The sequence below is a fragment of the Vicugna pacos genome, chromosome 8 (assembly GCF_048564905.1).
Source record: "Vicugna pacos chromosome 8, VicPac4, whole genome shotgun sequence".
Taxonomy (NCBI): Eukaryota; Metazoa; Chordata; class Mammalia; order Artiodactyla; family Camelidae; genus Vicugna; species Vicugna pacos.
Window position 1 is genome coordinate 29,363,694 of NC_132994.1, and position 23,354 is coordinate 29,387,047.

Genomic DNA, 23,354 nt, shown 5'->3' on the forward strand with positions numbered 1-23,354 from the left:
GAGGAGAAATTTGCTCTTTCTAGTTTTCTTCCTGTTCCTCCTGTTTTGCTTCTTGTTTTTATAAGCATCCCTTTGGCAATGCTTCATCCTGGAGGTGGCAGTCTATTCCTATAACAGCATCAAGAGCAGCTGAATCCATCTTGCAACTGTTTTAATGCCCTCAGAACCAGTCTTACTTTGTCCCTTGTAGAGCTCAATACCAGTTGGTTAGTGCTCACTTCTTAGAAGTCTGGAACTCAGCTCCATGAGGACCTTCCTTGATTTCAGACACATCGGCAGCAGCATAGCAGCACTACTCCCTTCCTGAGTCTGAGTTCAAGCTCTGCAGAGTCTTCCTGCAGGCTTCTCAGTTTTATTTATTCCAGTCTCTTCCTTTTTCTTTGGTAGCCATGTTCTACCATCCCTGCATTTGTGCTATTTTATTAGGGTTTTCTATTTTTTTCTTTATTTGAAGCTTCCATACTTTGTAAACAATTTTTATTTAACATTTTTATGTTAAAAGAGCTGGTATAATTTCTCTGGGTAGATATTTGAATGATATGCATTTAATTCTTCTGCTAATATCTTTGATACAGTGTGATATGGTTTTTTCCAACTAAGTTCTACAGTGATTAAAAGCATTATTCCACTTAAAATTGCTTAGTAGTTGATTTCAAACTACCAAAACTTCAATGATAATTATATCGGTATATATATTATCTAATCATTGTATATATGGAGTTAATTATATCAATCCAATAAGACAGAAGTGGCAAGTATTTTGATGTAGGCACTAGGATTAAATAATGCTTAGCTCTATATAATGTATATACTTCTTTCTCTTATGTCAATCACTTACAATTTTTGTGAAATTCTAAGTAGAATGACTTATATCTATATAATGAATAATTAAAATCATCTTCTTGGACTGACAAGAATAACGTGAAAAAACACTTTAATTTTGGAAAAAAATTGCAAATTATGAGCCATTTGCTGAGTTTTTATTGCTCACTAAATGATTTGTGTCATATGCAAAATTCTCATTGAATGAAACAAGTGACAATATTCATATTTTTCAAATCTGAAATAACTATACATGGAGAGAAAAATTTTATTACAATTATAATTAATCTTTCATATAGGTAATCTCATCTCTAGAGGGAAAAATATCACTAATGTCCAGGAAGAAGTTTTCACATTGTTTGAAAGACTCAAATTTGTATGTCAGACTAATGCACTTTCCCCCCAAATTTTACAATAGGAACTTCAGCTCTCTAATAGGAAATTATTAATTCTGTAATATATTTAGTGATTCAATAGTTTTTTGTATCAAATGACATTGACTGACTTTGAAATTTAATCAGTAAAATACAGTGTGTATTTTAACAATCTAAGCAACCATGTTTATTATAATAGGAGTTTATTACACTTGTGTATTTCTGTGACACTATCAATTGAATGAAACTTCATTCTTCATGATTGTTGTTTAAGTGTGTGAACAAGGTATTCTAGCATTCTGGATTATAAAAAATAACAAAGTAAAAAAGGTCTTAAACTCAAAGTAGATTGGCCTAGAAAATGCAAAGTTACCAAATGTATGGAAAATTTAGTATTTTTGCATTTTTTGTTTCTGAGGATATTATGTTATTCCCCAGATGAACTTTAAAAATTTACTAGGTATATATTCGAACTCAGCACCACCCATGGATGGATATAGTAATATAATGATTTGAGTTACTGTGGAAATCAAAGCACAAGGTAGGTGTCTGAACATTTATTTCATCTTTTGGGATTCCGCATTAACAGGCAGAAGTTCTGGGTTCCACTCTTGGTTCTCATATTGGTTAAGTCATTCTACTTCCAGTCTCAGATTTCTAACACACAAACCTGAACTCCTCTTACCTTAAGAACTTTTCAAGATTTATGTGAAAATCAAATGTGATTATGCATGTACAAACTCGTAAGAAAAAAATATAATTATTTGTACAATTTCAAGTTGTAGAGTTGTGGGAGGAACAATGTTTCTAATACTTGGTACCAGCTAGCCCTTCAGCAGAATATCTTTTACTGTTCCTCCAGTGGAGATAGGACATTATAAATCTCAATTAGTTGATCCCAGGTGTAGCACCAGTTACCTCTTGTAGAACCTATCAAAGTGTCTCAAGTATAATGAAAAAACAAGGACCGGGAAAACAGCATGGCTCTAAATAGACTCAAATACACTGCCCACTGCCACACTGCACAAAGCTGGTCTACACATAACTTGATAAGCTTCACACAGGTGATCTTGAGCATTTTCTATTCATTTAGAACTATACTTGAGAAAAAGTGAAATATACAAACTGAGAAGGACTAGCAGCACAGGATGAAAACAAGCAGGGACAGCCTAATTGATGTCAAACCTGACCCACTACAGATTGCACACAAATTTTTCTAATAACCTCAAAATAAAAGTTCTGCTCAGGAATCCAGGAAGACTACTCACTCCTACTTAGAGAGATGATTCCAGATATTTGTTTGTATATATCTTAAGCCTATGACCTATTAAAAGTAAAATAAAAATCACTGATAATATGTACAGAGAACTCTGATTATTTGTTATTCAGAGTTACAGTTATCACTTCATTATAAGGAATAAAAGTTTTACTTCCTTAGATTCTTAAAATCATATAATAATTTGCATAATAAAGAACACAACTTTAGAGAACTATATTACTAGAAGCCAAAAAGAATAAAATTCTTTACTATGTATATCTCCCACCTTATGGAAAATAAACCTGTGGATTATTGTATTTAAAACAAAGGCAGTTAAGTTCAGAAGGTGGAGTCTTGAGAAGGGTAACATAGGTTTAATCCTAGACTTGCCAGTGAGAAACTGTGTATCTCAGGCACCCTCTTTAACCTGTGTGAACTTCGGTTTCCTCATGTACAATATGGAGACAGAAAAGTCCTATAACACCGAGTTGTGAGAATTCAATTAGTTAGCACAGATGCCAAGATAAGCAGTAGTAAGCACTCAATACATGTTAGGTATTAACATTGGACAAAATATAAATTAGAAAGCATTTTATAAAAATCAATTCAAATAATTTTTAAAAATTTATTTCTCTTAGTGTATTGTTTATAAAATAAAACTTTGAAGTCTGTTTACATTGTGAACCTTGCAGGCTCACCATTCATTTACTTACTTCTCCATCTATTTTTGCAGCATATAAAACGTGATTAGCACTTGCTGGATGCTGAACATGTTAGTAAGAAGTTCACAGATCTTACCCCAAGGGGGCTCAGGAAGCTCACAGTGTAGTAGGGGAGATAAACAGATTAACACACATACACTGCAGAATGGCGAAGGTTTTGACAGCCCTACTCACAAGATGTTCTGAGACCTCTGCCAGCACCTTAGCCTTGTGGAGACTTTAAAGTCCTATTAGAGGAAATGGCTCTTAGTAACAGCAATCTTAAAAGAAGGGAAAATTGTATTTCAAAAAAATAAACAGTATGTATAGAGAAGTAAATTAAGAAATGAAATTAAAATTCTGGGAAAGTAGAAGCTGAAACAAACAGAAAAAGAAGAATGAAAGAAGAGACTAAAATGCAGATAGAGGAAAAGGACCTTTTCCATGTCACCTAAAAAATTTTCAACTTTATTGTGTGGATGATGAGAGACATTAACATGTTTTAAACATAGTTTATATGTATTTTGGAGAAGTCATTCCAGGTCTAAGATACAGAATTGTTTTGAATGAGGTACTGACAATGCAGAGAGGGATTGAAGAATGAAGCAATTACTAAAGTACAACCTAGAAATGATGACTGAATGAATGTGGAGGAGAAAGTACATTATATCTGGCATGCGCTGTGTTAAAAATCATGTTTCAGTTTCCTTTCACTGGGGGACACATTATCTCAATATAGCGGCAAAAACTACAATAATTTATGATGATCTCTCAGGGTTCTTGAACTAGACTGGGCTCAGTCGAGCAGTTCATACTTAGGATCTTGATGGCAGACAGATGGCAAATACAACTGTAATCATCTGAACGTTTCTTTATGCTTATATCTGACACAAGGGCTGTGATGATTGAACTAACTGGGAACTTTTAACTCTCTCTATATAAATTCTCTTCACATGCTGTCTTGGCTTCCTCATAATATGGTAGCTAGACTTCGTCCATGGAAGTTGGATTCTCCTAGAGAGAGTATTCTAACAGATATGAAGTGGGTGCTTCCCTTAAACCAAGGCTTGGAAATAGGCACATTATCACTTCTTCCACATTAAGCTGGTTAAAGCAGATACAAAACCTACCCAGATGCAAGAGGATCATTGACTCCGACTCTTTAAGGGAAGCATGCCAAATAAATTTTTTTGGTCATCTTTAATTCACAGCATCCATTACTGTTACTAATTTATTTCTTGAGAATCAACTGAAAAAAGGAGTGCTAGAACATGAGGGTAATTGGTAGGTTTCTAGATATTGAAATTTTAAAAGGGAAAGTGGTTTGGAAAAGAAAATTGATTTTATCTAGATAACTGTCAGACTACCTAGTAGAGACACAAAATAGTTGGATTTGGATCTGGAGACCAGAAACCGGGATCTTCTTTGGAGTCAGGCCTTAACGTTATTCACTTACACATTACACAGAACAACTGAAGATCTGAAAGTGGAGGTGAACATTCTGGGAAATTAGAGAGAAAGAGCAGATTAGGCGGCCCAGGAAGAAATGGCAGAAAAAATGACGACATTTGTATAGGCAGGACAAGAGAGGACAGTGATAAATACTGGAAAAAGAAAGGTCAGATACGTAGAGAGAGAGTCTATTATTGTAAAACCCATGAGAAGAAAGTATTTTATTAAAAATTAAAAGAGATTAGCATGAAAGTTTTAGGGAATCTCCCTTTACTTTGGGTACAGATTTAGACAAATTCGTAACATTTATGACTGAGATTAAGATTTCTTTTAGATTGGAAATGGTTTTTCAAACCTAAGAATAGCCCTGTGTTTGAGAAATAATTATTTTAAAAGTTAGCCCTATTGTGTTTGGATTTAAATTCTCTTTTAACTTTACTACAGCTTCTGTTTCATTTTAAACATGTATAATATCTATATCTATATTTGGCCCATCAATACTTTCTTACAGTTTTGTGAGTACAGAAAAAGGAAAAAGACATAGCTGTCTGACCAATTTTTGTGATAAACATTTTAAGTATTAGAACTTCAAAACTCTTGAAGTTTCTTTAAAGCACCCTCTTAGATTTCTCTTTTAACATTTTAGACACATTTGGCTTTTCTAAAGCTAGGTTTCAAGACAAAGAGATTCTGCCGAACACACGATATCCAATCTGTCATGGGAGGCTTTGCTGCTATTCGTGAGAAATCTCCTTTTTGGGTATGATCCTTTCTAGAATAGAAAAAGATTTACAACCCTAATACAACCTGCAGCAAAATGTCCTTGTACTATTCCAGAATTACTTACAAGTCTCATTAGAAGTCATTCTTGTTTCTACACAAACACTAAATATGATAAACTTTCATGAAAGTAAGAAAACATGAGTAATAAAATAAATTCATTACAGTGAATATTTTAAGGATAACAACATGGGAAATACGCTTTATTTCCTTAAGTATGAAAAGACTTGTAGCTCTGGGAAGAAGATTATTAGTCTTCCTTTATATATTGGCTGCCATTGTCTTATATATAAAATATATATGTCTATGTGTGTGTGTGTGTGTGTGTGTGTGTGTGTGTGTGTGTGTGTGTGTATATACTCACATACATAGCTAAGGAACCATATCCAATGTTAATAATACATGGATATTTATCTTTGCTGAAAGCTTCAAAATAAAACACTCAGAGTGTTAACAATTTAATATACGTGGCCATCTCTTTCTAAAGGAAATGCTATTTGAATTCTTAGTAAGAATAACTGTGAAATCAAACTCTAAGAACATCTTATTCCTTTTTTTAGATGCTTCAAGTAAAGCCATAAAGTATAATATTTTATTTAAATAACTCAAAAACAAAACATCTAAGTATTCATTACCAATAGCTGAAATATTTCTTTTAGCTCTGTTTCAGTATTTGTCCAATGTGTAAGCAGTGGTAGTTAGAAAAATCTTCACAAACAAAAGCCTTTATGTACAAAATGTGTAGGGTGTATAGTAGAAATTATGACCATACTGAATGCAAAATTTACATTTAATAAAATTATACTCAAGGAAAAGATAAAAATTGAAAACAAATATATCCAGATTTAGGATAAACCTGATGATCTGACTTCCTTATAGCAAGCAATCTCTCATTATATTATTCACTTATTAACAGGAAAAGACTGATATCATTGTTCAGAGATATTATTTTAAAAGGCATCTTAATTAAGATGAAACTTACATTATTAAATTATTTTATTCATAGTTGGTGTAGACAATTAGCAAATTACTTCTAGCTCTGTTGCTCCATCAGCTTTGTATGATGTCACGACAGCATGGAGGCAGAGCCTAGAGGATGCAACATGAATATGTTTACAGTTAGATTCATAAACAGGGAGTGAGTGACCTCCTCACATTCCCTGATAACGTGGAACATCCAACCTCTCTAAAGGAGACACCAGCAGTCCTGAGATGGAGCCTAACAAAAATAGCACGGGATGAAACTCATTATGAGGATAGAATTTCTCAAAGAGACGCCTTATCCAGGCCAGCAAACATTTGATGTTTTAAATGTCCAGGTTAAGAAGTAGGATGAATGATGCTGAACAATCTGTGAGGGCATTCTTCAATAAGAGAAATTAGAATTATCTTTCAGAGAGGGGACATGGTTTAAATTTGAAGACAGCAACAATAGTACTATAATAGGAGTGGTGACCAAATAATGGGAGAATTTTAGAATAGGCCTTGAAGAATAGACTTGTGTAAAAAGGTCTGGCATATTGTTAATGTGACCTCTCTGTAATTTTTATCTGAATTGTGAGAGTGAAAGGGAAGCAGGTATACCAACTGAAACGAAAGTTGCACCACGCATAAAAGATGTCATAGGAAGACACAGTATAAAAGAAAGTTTTTCCACAAATAGTGAGAAAGATGGTGAACATAAGAGCAGTAACAGAAAGACTGATCCCACTGTAACTGTATTATAGTTACTTTCATATAAAACCAGTCATACACTGTGTGGACAGATAAATGCCCAGATTTTAGTAGAACCCACAGTAAAAATATGAATATGGGTTGTAGCCAACTTTTGGGGTTTTGCCTGCTTTTTGTTCACATTGAATCTAGTTCATAGGTTAATAGGGTTGCAAACAGATACTAGGCTTGTTTTCTATAAATGAAAGATACATTTAAAATAATGTCATATATATCACTAATAGTTGAAAATTAAAATTTATGCTAAATGTCAATAAAGTATTCAATTTAATAATGAAATTTGATCAGTTAAAAATAGAGGATGCAGTTGCATCCAATTATGTTTGGAATTCAATTGACAGGATCCAATTTGTTTTTTTCTAATTTATTATTAGGAAATTAATATATTATTCAGTACTTATAACCTTTGATTGCATAAATGATATCACAGATTTTGAGCTTGTTGAGAATCTTCTAAAAACAATCTGTAATTTTGATAGACTTTTAAAAATTGTCTTAAATAGTCACTGACTCAGAATCATCACATTATGAACTTTTTCCTACATCATTATCATAATTTTTTATGAAGTAACTTGGAATATATTTTGAAGAGAAATCAACTCCACTGCTGGATTTCACATACACAAAAGTAAGATTAAATCACACCTTAAGTATCTATTAGAATACAGTGGATCAGTAGGTAGTTTGCAGTTTTTAGAAGTTAGAATAAATAACATTACATCATGGGCAGTGAATAGTATGATAAGTAGAACCACTGTTTGACCTCACATATAATATAAAGGACAACCTGTAGAAACATTTGTGTTATGGTAAAGGCTTCTCTGTGATTTCCTTTATTTTTTTATTTTTAGTTTTTTTGGTGGTGGGGAGGTAATTAGGTTCATTTCTTTCTTTTAATGGCAGTACTGGGGATTAAACCCAGGACCTGGTGGATGCTAAGCATGTGCTGTACCACTGAGCTATACCCTCCCCACTGTGATTTCTTTTAAAAGCAATTTTCCTCATGCTTGTTTTCCTTGTCTTTTTAAATATCTCCAAACCACTTCAATCCTAAGGCGGTTAATTAACTGTCAATATAACAAACGCTTTTCCCTCTCCTTATTATGAAATCACAGTGTGACAGTTCAATCCTCAAAGATAAGAACCTATTATGTGGTATGCTGCAATCGAACAGAAAGTGACCAGGAAAAGCTTTAAAACGTTGTTTTTATTTTTTCATAAAGTGTCCAATATCAGGTAAAATATTGGCAGCCATGAAAATCTGAACCAAGAATAGAGTTGATATGTATAGTTATAGTTAATAAGAATAACTGAAAAAATAATTTGAATAAGTAATTTATATTAAATTTTTTCATTTAAAAATCTGAATCAATTCTCTTGAAGACTTACAAGTGATTAAGCATGTATAGAATTATATGCATTAATTATTTGTTGTCTATCAGCTATTTCCAATCTTCACTGCAATATTATCTGAACATCCTTTATTTGGTTCCATATAAAGGATAGCTTTCATGGTTGATTTATAATAACTTCAAAACTTGACATGCATACAAAAAGACAAGCAAACATATAAAAATGATATTGGACACTTTATGAAAAGATGAAAATGTTCCTTATCAGTGAGACAATAATCTTCCCTCATCCTGAAACAATACTATTTCTATATGCTGAAAAAGCAATATTGGAGGAATACTAGATCTGGAGGATAAGGAGTGAACACATTTTGGTGTTAAACTGGAGGTCCTGGTAAAAATCCAAGTATACAACACCACTGGTTGGTTGGGTTAAATTGATCAGCACTCAGTATGATGCCTGGGACAGAAATACAAATTTGGGGGTACGAGCACACAAATGTACAAAAACAAAAGGATGCACAGAATTGCCTGCTAGTGGTATGTTGAGAAAGAAGAGAAGTAGGTCAGAAACAGGGTCCTGGGAGAGACACCAATCCAGTACTTAGGGACAGATCAAAGAAAGGAAGCCAACAATGGGAACTCAGAAAGAGACAGAGTTACCTTTGCCCTTTCCATTTCTTTAGCTGCACATAAAACTGGTCATCAGATGGTATGGCTTCTTTTCTCTAATATCACCAGTATACTGTCTCTTCTATGTATATATATGCAGCTTCATAGAAATTGACTAACCACAAGGTCTGTTCTCCAGTTGCAGTTAGCTCTTTTTTGTTCCTTAATCCCAAACACCACTTCATGTTTATTTTCTGCTTTCTCTTGAGAAACTCATGCTGTTGTTATATCCTACACACTCTACTATTTGTAATTTCTACCACATAAAGCAGAGTTTATGGTTAGCACCAAAAGTAGAAATTGACAACAATTATAAAACAGAATACTTGCTAGTTTTACTAAACATGATATTGAACTCAACTTGTTTTACTATATGGGAATGATTGAGACAGCCTCTCATAAAAGAAGAAAGCCTACATCCCTGGGAATTAAGATAGGCAGAAAAAAATGTAACAGAATGGCACACATAGATTTCAGCTGTCAGACAAAAATCAATGAGGTCACCAGCTGAGAGACAAAAGGACATGGCCCCTTTCAGTTGTATCATTTCAAAGCAAAATGTTCAATTCAATGCCTGATTTCACTGGAGTTGGTGTGGTCTTTTCTAATGCAGGATATATACTGATTTTTTCTTTTTGAAATAGGTGGAAAAACACTATTGAGCCAATATTAGTTTGAATATTGTATACATTAGAATCACCAAAATACAGTGTATAGTTTACTTTATTAGAAAAGATCTACTGAAGAAATATACTAATTTATTTGAGAAAAATCATCAAACTCATTCCTGTCTACCAGTCACTAAAGATAAAAAAAGATTCAATTCATAACTTCTTTCACCAAATAACTTTTAGGCTAGACATGGAGACAAATAACTATAAATATACACTTCTTGTATGTACAGAATACTGAGATAACATTAAGAAAAGATGAATATCTCAATTAAAAATAGACATTTTATTTGAAGTTTAAAACTAGGAGCACCTAGTAATAGAGTAGGATTCACGTATCTTTCATCAACATACCCTGCTCCTTTACTATTCCTCTCACTGTTTGTATCAGTCATACTGGAATTTACTGTCTTCTGTATAAATCTCAGTTCCATATGTTAGTATATTTGGATTTCTTGTAATAAGATTATATTTAGTTAGTTTGTTTTTTAATTTTCTATCAACATTTAATAGAGACTTGGTCTTTATAGGAAGTTGGTGAATACTTACTACATTTACTGGGCAAGTTTGTCATGGTCTCAAAAAGAGAGAGGGCAGAATTATAATCCCTTTGCCCACTTCACATGTGGACTCCAGAGAAGAAACTGAGAATCTCCACATAATGAGAATTGAACTTCTGATACAGAATATGTTCAAAGACCATAGAATTTCAAATAAAATAAAGTTAGAAAAGGCTATAAAAAGGTACAGTGCAACTGATAGTAAAATATTAACCTGAAAAAAGTCTCTAGTCTGACATGGGTCATTTTTTCAGTTTCTTTCAGCCAATTTTTTTCCTCCTTTTCCTTTCTCTAACCTAACAGGAAATAAATCGAAGAAGTTCCTAAAAAAAATCTCATATTTGCTTGTCCTTTATTTAGACAATTCTTTTCTCTTTGCCTTCTTTTTTGGGGGGGGCTATATAATTTATTTTTTATTGAAGTATAGTAAGTTTACAGTGTGGTGTCAATTTCTGATGTACAGCATAATGTTTCATTCATACATATATATATATACACAAATATTCCTTTTCATTATAAGTTACTATAAGATATTGAAAATAGTTCTGTGCTGTACAGTAGAAACTTATTGTTTACCTATTCTATATATAGTAGTTAGTACATGCAGATATTGAACTCTCAATTTATCCTTTCTCACTCGCTTCCCCCCTGGTAACCATACTGTCTTCTATGTTTGAGTCTGCTTCTATTTTATAGATAAGTTCATCTGTGTTGTTGTTGTTGTTTTTTAGATTCCACATATAAGTGATATCATATGGTATTTTTCTTTCTCTTTCTGGCTTACTTCACTTAGAATGATGATCTCCAGGTCCATCTATGTTGCTGCAAATGGCATTATTTTATCCTTTTTTATGGCTGAGTAGTATCCCACCATATGGAATACACACATACAACAGTCAACTGTTGATGGACATTTAGGTTGTTTCCATGCCCTGGTTATTGTAAATAGTACTGCTATGAATGTTAGGGTATGTGAATCTTTTCAAATTAGAGTTCCCTTCAGATATATGCCCAGAAGTGGGATTGCTGGATCATACGGTAAATCTATTTTTAGCTTTTTAAGGAACGTTCACACTGTTTTCCATAATGACTGCACCAAACTGCATTCCCATCAAGATTGTCGGAGGGTTCCCTTTTCTCCACACCCTCTCCAGCACTGATCCATTTGTGGACATTTTAATGATGACCATTCTGACTGGTGTAAGATGGTACCTCATTGTAGTTTTGATTTGCATTTCTTTGATAATTAGCAATACTGAGCATTTTTTCATGTGCCTGTTGGCCATTTGTATGTCTACATTGGAGAATTGCTTGTTTAGGTCTTCTGTCCATGTTTGGATTGGGTTGTTTGTTTTACTGTTGTTGTTGCTGTTGTTATTGAGTTGTATAATCTCTTTATATCTTCTGGAAATTCTTTGTCAGTTGCATCATTTGCAAATATTTTCTCCCCTTTTGTTACTGAGTTGAGTTCTTTATAAATTTTAGATATTAACTCCTTATCAGACATATGACTTACAAATATATTCTTCCACTAAGTAGGCTGCCTTTTTATTATGTTGGTTTCCTTTATTGTGGAGCAGCTTTTAGATTGATCTAGTCCTACTTGTTTATTTTTCCTTTTGTTGCCTTTGCTTTTGGTGTCAGATCCAAAAAATCATTTCTAAGACTTATGTCAAGGAGCTTATCACCTACTTTTTTCCTAGGAGTTCTAGCTTTTAAGGTCTTATGTTTAAGTCTTTAATCCACTTTAAGTTTATTTTTGTGTAAGATGTAACCTAGTGGTCTAGTTTCACTATTTTGCATGAGGCTGTCCCATTTTCCTAACATGATTTATTAAAGAGACTGTGCTTTCCACACTGTATTTTTTGGCCACTTTGTCATAGATTAACTGACCATATATGTGTGGATTTATTTCTGAGCTCTCTATTCTGTTCCATTGATCGATGTATGTTTTATGCTAATGCTATACTGTTTTAACTACTATAGCTTTGTAATATAATTTAAAAATCAGAGTGCATGATGCCTCCAGCATTGTTCTTCTTTCTCAAGGCTGTATTGGCTATTTGGGTTCTTATGTGGTTCCATACAAATTTTAGGATTATTTGTTTTAGTTCTGTGAAAAATACCATTGGAATTTTGACAGGGATTATACCATACCTGTAGATTGCTTTGGGTAGTATGGGCACTTTAACAATACTGATTCTTTAATCTATGAACATGAAATATCTTACCATTTATTTATGGAAATTTCTTTCATTAACTATTATTTTCTATGTACAGGTCATTCACCTCCTTGGCTAAATTTATTCCGAGGTATTTCATTATTTTGATGTTATTTTAAGTGGGATTGTTTTCTTATTTTTTTCTTTATCATAGTTGTTTTGTATCCTACAACATTACTGAATTCATTTATTACTTTTAACAGGATTTCGGTGGCTTCTTTAAGGGCTTTCTATATATAGTATCATATTATCTGCAAAAAGTGACAGTTTTATTTCTTCCTTTCCAATTTGGGTGTCTTTCATTTCTTTTTCTTGCCTAATTACTCTGGCTAGGACTTCCAATACTGTGTTGAATAAATGTGGAGAGATACCCATCCTTGTCTTGTTCCTGATCTTAGAGGAAAAGCTTTCAGCTTTTTATTATTAAGCATGATGTTAGCAATGGGCTTTTCACACATGGCCTATATTATGTTGAGGTACATTCCCTCTATACCCACTTTTTGAGAGTTGTTACAATAAATGAAATGTTGAATTTGAAAAATGCTTTTTATGGATCTATAGAGATATGATTTGCATCCTTCATTTTGTAAATGTGGTGTATCATATTGATTTATTTCTGAATGTTGAGCCATCCATGTTTCCCTGAATTAAAAAAAAAAATCTCACTTGATTGTGTTGTATGATCCTTTTATTGTATTGCTGAGTGTGGTTTGCTAATATTTTGTAGATGATTTTTGCATGTATCTTTCAGCAAGGATATTGTCCTATTATTTTCTTTTCTTGTGTCATCCTTATCTAGTTTTGTTATTAGAGTAATGCTGGCCTGGAAAATTAGCTTTACAGTGTCTCCTCCCATTCTGTTTTTTCAGAAGAGTTTGAGAATTATTGGTATTAATTCTTCTATGGTAGTATTCACCAATGTAGCTGACTGCTCTCGGACTTTTCTTTGTTAGGAGGTTTTTAATTAGTGATTCAATCTCCTTACTAGTCATTGGTCTGTTTAGATTTTCTGTTTCTTCATGATTCAGTCTCTGTAGGCTGTATGTTTCTATGAGTTTATCCATTTCCAGGTTGTCAAATTTGTCAGTGTATAGTGGCTCATAGAGGTCTCCTATAATACTCAGTGTTTCTGTGGTATCATTTCTAATTGCATACAATTGTGGTCAGGGAAGATGTATGATATGATTTCAGTCTTCTCAAATAGTTTAGGACTTGTTTTACTGCCTAACATATGTTCTATTTTGGAGAACGTTCTATGCACTCGACAAGAATGTGTACTCTGTTGTTTTTAAATGAAACTTTCTGTATATATATGTAAAGTCCATCTTGCCTAATAGCTCCTTTAAGGCCAGTGTCTCATATTAACATTCCCACTATTCTTGTATTGTCTATTTCTCCCTTTATGTCAGTTAATATGTGCTTTATATATTTAGGTGCCCCAATTTTAGATGCATAGATATTTATAAATATTTCCTCTTGTTTGGTTGAGCCCTTTATCATTATGTACTGCTTTTCTTTGTCTTTTATTTCAGTCTTTTTACTAAACTGTATTTTGTCTGCTGTAAGTAAACGTACCACAGCTTCTTTGCATTTCCATTTGCATGGAATATATTTTTCTAGCCTTCATTTTCAATCTTTGTGTGTCTTGATATCTGAAGTGAGTCTCCTGTAGGCAGCCGACCAATGGGTCTTGTTTTTTAATCCATCAGCCTATGTCTTTTGATTAGAAAATTTAGCCCAGTTACATTTAAAGTGGTTATTGATAGGTATGTACTTATTGTCATTTCATTAATCAGTTTTTCAATTCCTCTGTTTTTTTCTTGTTTTAATTTTTTAGTTTACCGCTTTCTTGGTATGGTATGCTTAGATTCCTTTCTCTTTATTTTTGTGTATCCATTACATTTTTTTTTTTGCTTTGCGGTTACCGTGACACTTACATATAAGCTAACACATAACAACTTATACCTATAACAGCTTATTTTGTTGCTAACATAAATTTGAACATATTCTAATGCTCTATATTTTTACACCTTTACCCCATGTTTTATATTCTTGATGTCACATTTTGCATATTTTTAAAATGTGACATAAAACCACCAAAATCTTAAAGAAAGAGCAGCATTTAAACAATAACCTCTTCCATAAAATAGAAATGTAAAGCATTTTATTTTCCAGCATTACTGCAATACTAAGACCACACAAAAAGAATACAAAAAAATAGAAGAAACAACTAAACAAAAAACTGAAGTAACAGAAAAAATTATAATGAACACAGATATAAAAACTGCCTACAAAATATTAGCAAGCAAAATCCAGCAATACATAAAAGAATAACATACCATGACCAAGAAGATTGATCTCAGGAAAGTAAGTAGGTTTAATATGTGAAAATGTAGCAATAAAATAACCACATTCACAGTCTAAAAAAAAAATCATCATATCAATTAATATAGGAAAAAAAGTTTGAAAAATTCAACACTCAGTTACGATAAACACTCTCATCAATCCAGGGATAGAAGACAATTCCCTCAATCTAATAATGGACATCAATAGCACTCTTAGTGATAAGATACTCAATAGTAAATGACTTTATTCTATTTTCCTAGAGATGAACAACAAAATCCTACTGTATAGCACAGGGAAGTATATTTAATACCTTGTAATGGCCTATAAAGAAAAAGAATATGAAAAGGAATACATATATCTACACATACACACATGTATATATACATATATATATCACCATGCTGTACACTGGAAAATAACACAACATTGTAAATCAACTATAACCCAATTTAAAAGAAAAGCAGAAATAAAAAGAAACTATACAAGGATGTTCATGATCACATTCCTATTCAGTGTTTTACTAGAAGTTTAGGCCAGTGCCATTAGGCAAGAAAAAGAAGTAAAAATCCATACAGATTACAAAGAAAGAGATAAACTGTCCCCATTTGGAGAAGCCACAGTTTTCTACATAAAAAATACTAAGGAATCCACACACACACAAAAAAACCTCCTATAATTAATAAATAGGTTTATTTAGCATGCTTGCAAAATAGAAGATTAGAATACATACAAATCATATTTATATGTGCTAACAATTTAAAACTAATGATTTAATACTACTCAGCCATAAAAACTGACAACATAACACCATTTGCAGGAACATGGATGCTCCTGGAGAATGTCATTCTAAGTGAAATAAGCCAGAAAGAGAAAGAAAAATACTATGTGAGATCACTCATATGTGGAATCTAAAAAAAACAAAAACAAAAACAAAAAACAAACAAAGCATAAATACAAAACAGAAATAGACTCATAGACATAGAATACAAACTTGTGGTTGCCAAGGGGGCAGAGGGTGGGAGGGACAGACAGGATTTCAAAATTGTAGAATAGATAAACAAGATTATACTGTATAGCACAGGGAAATATACACAAGATCTTATGGTAGCTCACAGAGAAAAAAATGGGACAATGAATATATATATGTTCATGTGTAACTGAAAAATTGTGCTCTACACTGGAATTTGACACAACATTGTAAACTGATCATAAATCAATAAAAAGTTATAAAAAAATAAAACCAATGATTTAAAAACCTGGTATTGTCTTTCACAAAACAATGTACAGATACAGCATGTTTAAAATGGAAAAAATGAGGTGAAATAAATTTAAAAAGACCCGAATAACGGAGAGACATAACTTATTAATGGGTTGAGAGACTCAATCTAGTACTGACGTCAATTCTCTACAACTTAATTCATAAAGTCAGCAAGGATTCTGTACATATTTACAAGGTGAATCTAAAATTTATATAAAAAGCCAAAGTAGACACAAAGAATAAAATAGCTAAAAATAGCTGTTTAAAGACTTACTCTATAGGAATAAAGACAGTGTGTTATTGGTAAAGAAGATAAACACACAGTTGAATGAAAGAAATCAGAAACAGAAATATAACCACACAATTACAGCCAAATAATTTTGACAACAATGTAAAAGTTCTGCAATATATAAATAATAAAACTTTCAGTAGATGGTGTCAGAATAATTGGACATACATACTCAAAAATAAACTTTATTTTCAGTGTATTATAAAATGGGTGGTCCATGTAAATGTATAGAGTAAAACAAATTTTTAGAATAAAACATAAGAAAAAGTGCTCTCAATCTTGCACAAAGAAATACAAAATTTACAAACTATGAAGAAAAAACTGAATTACATTTACTTTTACTCTCCTACAGACAATGTTAAAAATGAGAGGTCAAGAATTTTTTGGCAAAGAACATATGTAACAAAGATCTTGTATATATTTCCCTGTGCTATACTGTATAATCTTGTTTATCTATTCTACATATGCCTGTCAGTATCTACAAATTTTAAACTTCCAGTCTATCCCTTCCCACCCACCCCCACCCTTGGCAACCACAAGTTTGTATTCTATGTCTATGAGTCTGTTTCTGTTTTGTATTTATGTTCTTTTTTTTTTAAGATTTCACATATGAGTGATCTCAGCGAAAAAAAAAGTGACAATGAATATATGTATGTTCATGTATAACTGAAAAACTGTGCTCTACACTGGAATTTGACACAACATTGTAAAATGACTATAACTCAATAAAAAACATTAAAAAAAGAAAAAGAACATATGTAACGAAGGAATTGAATACAACATATACTAAAGATCCTAAAAAGTCAAAAGAAAGAAAACAATTAAAAAGTAAAAGAGTGATATCAATGAAAATGACAGGGGAAGGCCCTCCATAAATTTTCTCCTCCATAAAAACAGTGAGAAAACTGGTAAAAACTGTCACAGTGAGCTTTTTCAAAACTTTGGAAATTAACCAAAGGCTTGCAGCAACCTAAAGAATGTTAATTCAAAGAGAAGTCTGCATTCACTGACCATAAAGCAATAAAAATAGAAACTAATCATCCAGTCTCTAAATCTACATGTTTTTAAATAACTTTTCTCTAACAAGAAATGATTAGACAATGTAAAGTAATAAAAGTAGGTAATTTATGCAGCAACTCATGAAAAGTATCAAGAATTATACTCAGTGATTAGTTACTGAAGAATAATGAAAATAAGGTAAATATATAACAATTTAGCATAAATGGTAAAAGCTTTTAGGAAAACAAGACAGAATAATAAAGCTTAATGCAGAAAGAAATGTAGTAGTATGAAGAAAAAAAATTGAAATATTTATATACTATTCACTCTTCCTTCTACAAATAAAATTGAGTAGGAAATTTTTAAAAATTCATTATAATGAAAATAATAAAGGTGATTTAGTAAAAATTATGTGGTAAATATTAAAATATATAATGCACAATTATATACTAATAACTTGAAAAATCACTGTGAAATTAAATACATGATTATAAATTTAAAATGAGAATAAAAATAACTATCCGAATAGAAATACAACTAAATCTGGAATTAATTGTTCAAGAATAATTTCCTAAAGTACACTGCTCTACTTGTTTCCTTGTACAAAATTGTTTCTATATATTTAGGGATGAGCTACACAAAGATAAGGATAAATCACATAAAGAGGCTTAAGCTAATGAATAAATCATAAGAAGTAAAACATTTATATAGAAACTTGACATTTAGTGTGCAAACAAAGCTTTACAAAAGCTATCTTCTAAACTTTTAACAATAATCAAAGATATCATTTTTGGAGTACTTACTGTGTACCATACATAGTGTTAAAACCCTTATTCATATTAACTAATTTACTCTTTATATGTGTCCTCTGAAAATTGGTGCTATTCTCATCCATATCTTATGAATGAGGCATTGGAATTACAGAAAAGTGAAGTAAGTTGCATATAGTCATAAAGTGGAAGAATTAACTGGATTATAAACCCAGAAAACTATGGTTTCAGAATACAACTTTTATCATCTGCGATTGTTCATTTCATTTCATATGTTAATTTGGCTATGTTATGACACCCAGATATTTGGTCAAACATTATTCTAGATGTTTCTGTGAAAGTAATTTTTAGACCAGATGAACATACAGATCAGTAGACTCTGAGTAGAGGATAACACTCCATAAAGAGAGCTGACCTCATTCAGTCAGCCAAAGGCCTTAATAGAACAGGATGGCCTCCCTGGAAGAAGAGGAAATTTTACTAGAAGACTACCTTTGGACTCGAACTGCAACTTTTCTCTGGGTCTACAATCTTTACTTTGGTATGTGGGAGTTGGTTTGATCATTTGTGGATTTTGGAAATGTTTGGCATCACAAAGTCTGATTTGGAATATCAAGAAGCTACAGCAGGTAAAATAAGTTCTATGTGACAATTATGTAATTATGTAATTATCCTGGTGAGGATACTAATAAGAGACAATTGTACTAATAAGAGAAGTTACAATGGAAATACTATTTTAAGAAGGCAAAATACTCTGTTGCAATCTTTCTAAACAAATATATATATATATACACACACATACACATAACACATATATATATTATTTTATAATGTAAGCATTATCGACTGTATGGCTTTGTTTCTCTAAATCTCATAATGGTGGTATCTCCAAATATATTCTATGGCTTAAGGAATGCAATCAGTAGTGCTATGGCTGCTGATAATTCTGATACCTAGAAGAGCACAGGATGTTTCTGCTTTTGCAGAAAACTGCCAATCCCCTCAATATCTGTGAAGACCTCAGAATTGTTCTCTTTTCTCCTGATATGATTGTGATTTTCTTCAAACTAGAGTAGGTGCAGATATGTTATCAATCAATAATTGAACATTCTACTTCATTCCCAAATAAGAATTTCATTTTAATACCATCTTTGCACGTTAAAAAGTAAAATAAAATCCCTTGAGGATAAGTAGAAGTTATTCAGGTGGAGAGAAAACAAAGTATCTGAACATGATTCTAAGATTAAGGATCATGTATATACACAAAAGAAAAATTTGATGCCAGGTCAACAGTCTTTTCGAATTTGTGTAGAATTGACAGTTTAAACAAATTTAAAATGAATCAGCAAATCAGAGAGATTCAATTTTAGATGGTCAACAAACCACAGCAGCATTTTTCAAATCGTAAAGCTTTCTTAGATATAAATGTGATTAATACATGTAACACTAAGTTAATTAGAAGGGTTCATTCAATTATTCACTTTCTTAAGATTACATTGAAAAGTATTTTCTATAGAATAGCATTTGAAAATTTTAAGTCTCCTTGACTATTTTATTTCTAAAAAAATAAATGTCTCTATTTCTACACTGACATGTAAATAGTGTGGAAGTTACCACTACTATCCTCACAATAAAAAAATTTTAAACAAGCTAAAAAACAACTCTTCATAGACTCATCCAAGAACTGAAGTCAAAGGGCAAGCTGCTGCCCAAAAAACTGATTAGAGGTACAGATATGGAGAATCACACAGAATCGCAACTTACTTGGAACAGAAGTCACTGCTGGCACCAGTACCAGTAGGCAGACTTAAACTGTAGTTGGCAGCTCAGTGTGGAGTATCTTGAAAATTAAATCTCTGGGGAGCCCAGTGCTAGGAGGGCCATCAAACTTTCACGAGTTTTTACCTTCAGGATCCCCATAACTTCTCACTGTGAAGAAAAAATAAATAAATAAAAGGTAAAAAAAAAATCCCTTAGTTCTTCCTGTGTCTAGTTTTGATTGCTATAGCTTTACAATAAGATTTGAAAGTGGGTACTCTGACTCTTTCAAACTTATTCTTCTTTTCGAAAAGTCATTATGGCTATTCAACATCCTTTGACTTTCCATATAAATATTAGAATCAGCTTGTGAATATACCCAAAAATTATGGTGGGACTTTGACTGAATGCCACTGGCTCTAAACATCAAATGGAGAAGACTAGTATATTAGTAATACTGAATCTTTAAGTCCATCAACAAAGCTTTTTTTTTCATTTATTTTGTTTGATTTCTTTTATCAGTATTTGGGATTTTTATCCAGTTTTATTGAGATATAATAGACTTATACTATTACATAAGCTTGAGACGTACAACAAGATGATCTGATATATGTGTGTTTTTTAAAATGACTACCACAATAAGTTTAGTTAACATCCATCACTTCACATAGTTACAATTTTTTTTTCCTGTGATGAAGACTTCCAAGACTCTCTCTTGGCAACTTGCAAATAGACAACACAGTATTCTTACCTATAGTCCTCATGTTACACATTACAACTCCAGAACTTATTTACCTTATAACTGGAAGTTGTACCTTTTGACTGCTTTCATCCATTCTCCTACCCATACCCCAGACCTCTGACAACTACCATCCTGATATCTGTTTCTGTGAGTTTGTTTTTTTCAGTTTCCACATGTAAGTGAGATCAAATAGTATTTATCTTTCTCTTTCTGACTTATTCCATTAGCACAATATCCCCAAGGTCCATCATTTTGTTGTAAATGGTAGGATTTCTTTTTTTATGGTTGAATAGTATCTATACCTATATCTGTATCTATCTGTTGATGAATTTTGTTTGTTTGTTCTATTCTTTTTTATTGCAAGAGTGTTGGCAACACTTCTTCCAGATCTCTAAAATCATGGTGGAAGATGGAAGTTTATATATACATTTTAATTAGTTTTTGTATCAATATTGAAACACTGATGTAGCTCATCAGCCACATATAACTGAATTCAATAAAATTTGCCTACTATATTAGGACAACTTTTTCCTTCTGTTTACTTTTGTATGTAATTAATTTCATGAGTTTCACTTTGATTGTTGTAACCTCTTATAGTTTACCAAATGGGAAGCCTAATAAAATATTCCTACATGGTAAGAGTATTCCCATTTTCAGATGAAGAAATTGATGCTCAATAAGGAAAAAAAAAAACTGACAAAGTTTACCAAGAAAATATACATTGAGGTTTGAAAATAAACTGTTGCTTCCAAATTCCATGTCACTGTCCTGTACTTACTCTGGGTTTCATAAAACAGTTCATTGTAAACATTATCATAAAAATAAATATTGAATGTATAACAGCATGTTTATAAAGTTGACTAATATATAATTAATTGACAATTAGACTTTATAACTGTCTTATGAGTGATTTGGGGATATACAGCTCTTCATGAATGAGAATGATCTAATTTAGATGTCACAGTATTATTCAATGTATCATTAATATTGATATCAAGCATCATATATTTATATAAATCTCTATCAGTGTGAACTACTTTATCATTGACAAATGATGGGCTGTCTAGGAACTAAAGATACAACTTTTTAAAATCCTTGCTTTCTTGCTAGGGAAAATAAAGACTGAAGTAAACTGTAATATTAAATTATTTTAATAGAATTATTTAAATAGACTTATTACTAAAAACAAAAAAGGAAAAATATTTTCCTAGAATTCTGAACATTCTTCCAAATTAGAAATATATAACTGTGCTAAATATCAAGCCAAGCATCCAAGAAAAGCACTTTAATAGTTTCATATTTCACTGACTAGTGTTTCAGATAGTTACTTTAAATCATAGCAGGATATTTGGAGTTAAATGATTTTATCTTGGCTTGAGAATTAACCAACAGCTGAGCACTTTACCTGCAATCTCACTCAATGTGATTTTAATGGGCTAACTAGTTCATGGTGGGAAAATGCCATCAAATTAAAATGGATCTTTTAGGTTTATGAATCCTTGTGGAGAATAAGTCAAGAAGGATATCAACAGAGGTTATAAAGAATATATCAGAGTTGAAATCATCTGAGATACTATGAATATGTGACATCTTTTATAAACTCTTATAGTTTATCATATTTTCTACATTACTACACAATAATTATCAAGTAAATATTATGTGCATATTTTAACAAGTGCTAGAGACCAAATGTTAATGATCTTACTTTGAAGATGATTATTTGTAGCTCAAGGCTTTAACTACTGTATAATGTACAGAATTTCACACTAAATAGTTTGCCCAAGTGTTCCTAAGCCTTTGACTTTGCAAGATATTGCCACCATCAGCATCAAACTTGTGATCACAAACTACAAGTATAATGCCCTACTTCTGGAAGGTTTCTAGAATTCACAAAATCATTGAGGCAGGTTCTAATCCATTTTTTTTCCTTACTAAATTTTTATCATTATTTATTTCAACAGTGTTTAAAATTGTTTTAATGGCAAAGGTGTTGAGAGGCTTAATAAATATGACAGATTTAAATGAAGATATGATTGAACTTCATAAAGGGTACCTTACTGGTAATAACACAAGGACAGGAAAGATAATAAAGACAAGCTGATGACAGAAGTCTCAGTCTGAGTTGTTCTAAATATTTAATTGGAAAGATGCTTAAGACTATAAAGATAGCAGGTCTTGGACTAGGATGGAACAAATGAGGCATCAAATCAAAAGAGGTACTCTCAGATTCTTGAAAGTGACTAACTCCTTAAATTTTGTGCCCCATGACTTGGCTTGCCTAACCCTAGTCCTGACCAAGAAAAGCTGAATGAATTACTACACAGATTTCCCAAGTTTGGATATTTCAAAGGATTCACCAGACTTCCGAAAGCATACTCACATGATGCTTTTTATTTAAAGGTGAAAGTAAGATGCAGCAATAGAGAGTACAGGGAAGTTTTGGAGGTCTGAAAGATAATAAGGCACAATCTCCCCAGAATCCTTAATGGGCCAGGCTTTCACAACAGTTGAACCATCAAGATCTGTGCAAGGAATCTTGGTCTCATGAGCACTCAAGGCAGAAGTAAGGAAGGGGGATTACATACGTCTGGCCA

The 23,354-nt window shown here is 32.1% G+C and overlaps 1 long non-coding RNA gene across 1 annotated transcript in view; it reads right to left on the bottom strand.

Moving 5' to 3' along the window:
• The window catches only part of LOC140697676 (uncharacterized), a 211,237-nt gene extending 191,058 nt beyond the window's left edge, over positions 1-20,179 (bottom strand). The window contains exon 1 of the long non-coding RNA XR_012074880.1: positions 20,025-20,179. This is a non-coding gene — a long non-coding RNA (uncharacterized lncRNA). The remainder of the gene's footprint in view (positions 1-20,024) is intronic.
• Between the last annotated feature and the right edge of the window lie 3,175 nt (positions 20,180-23,354).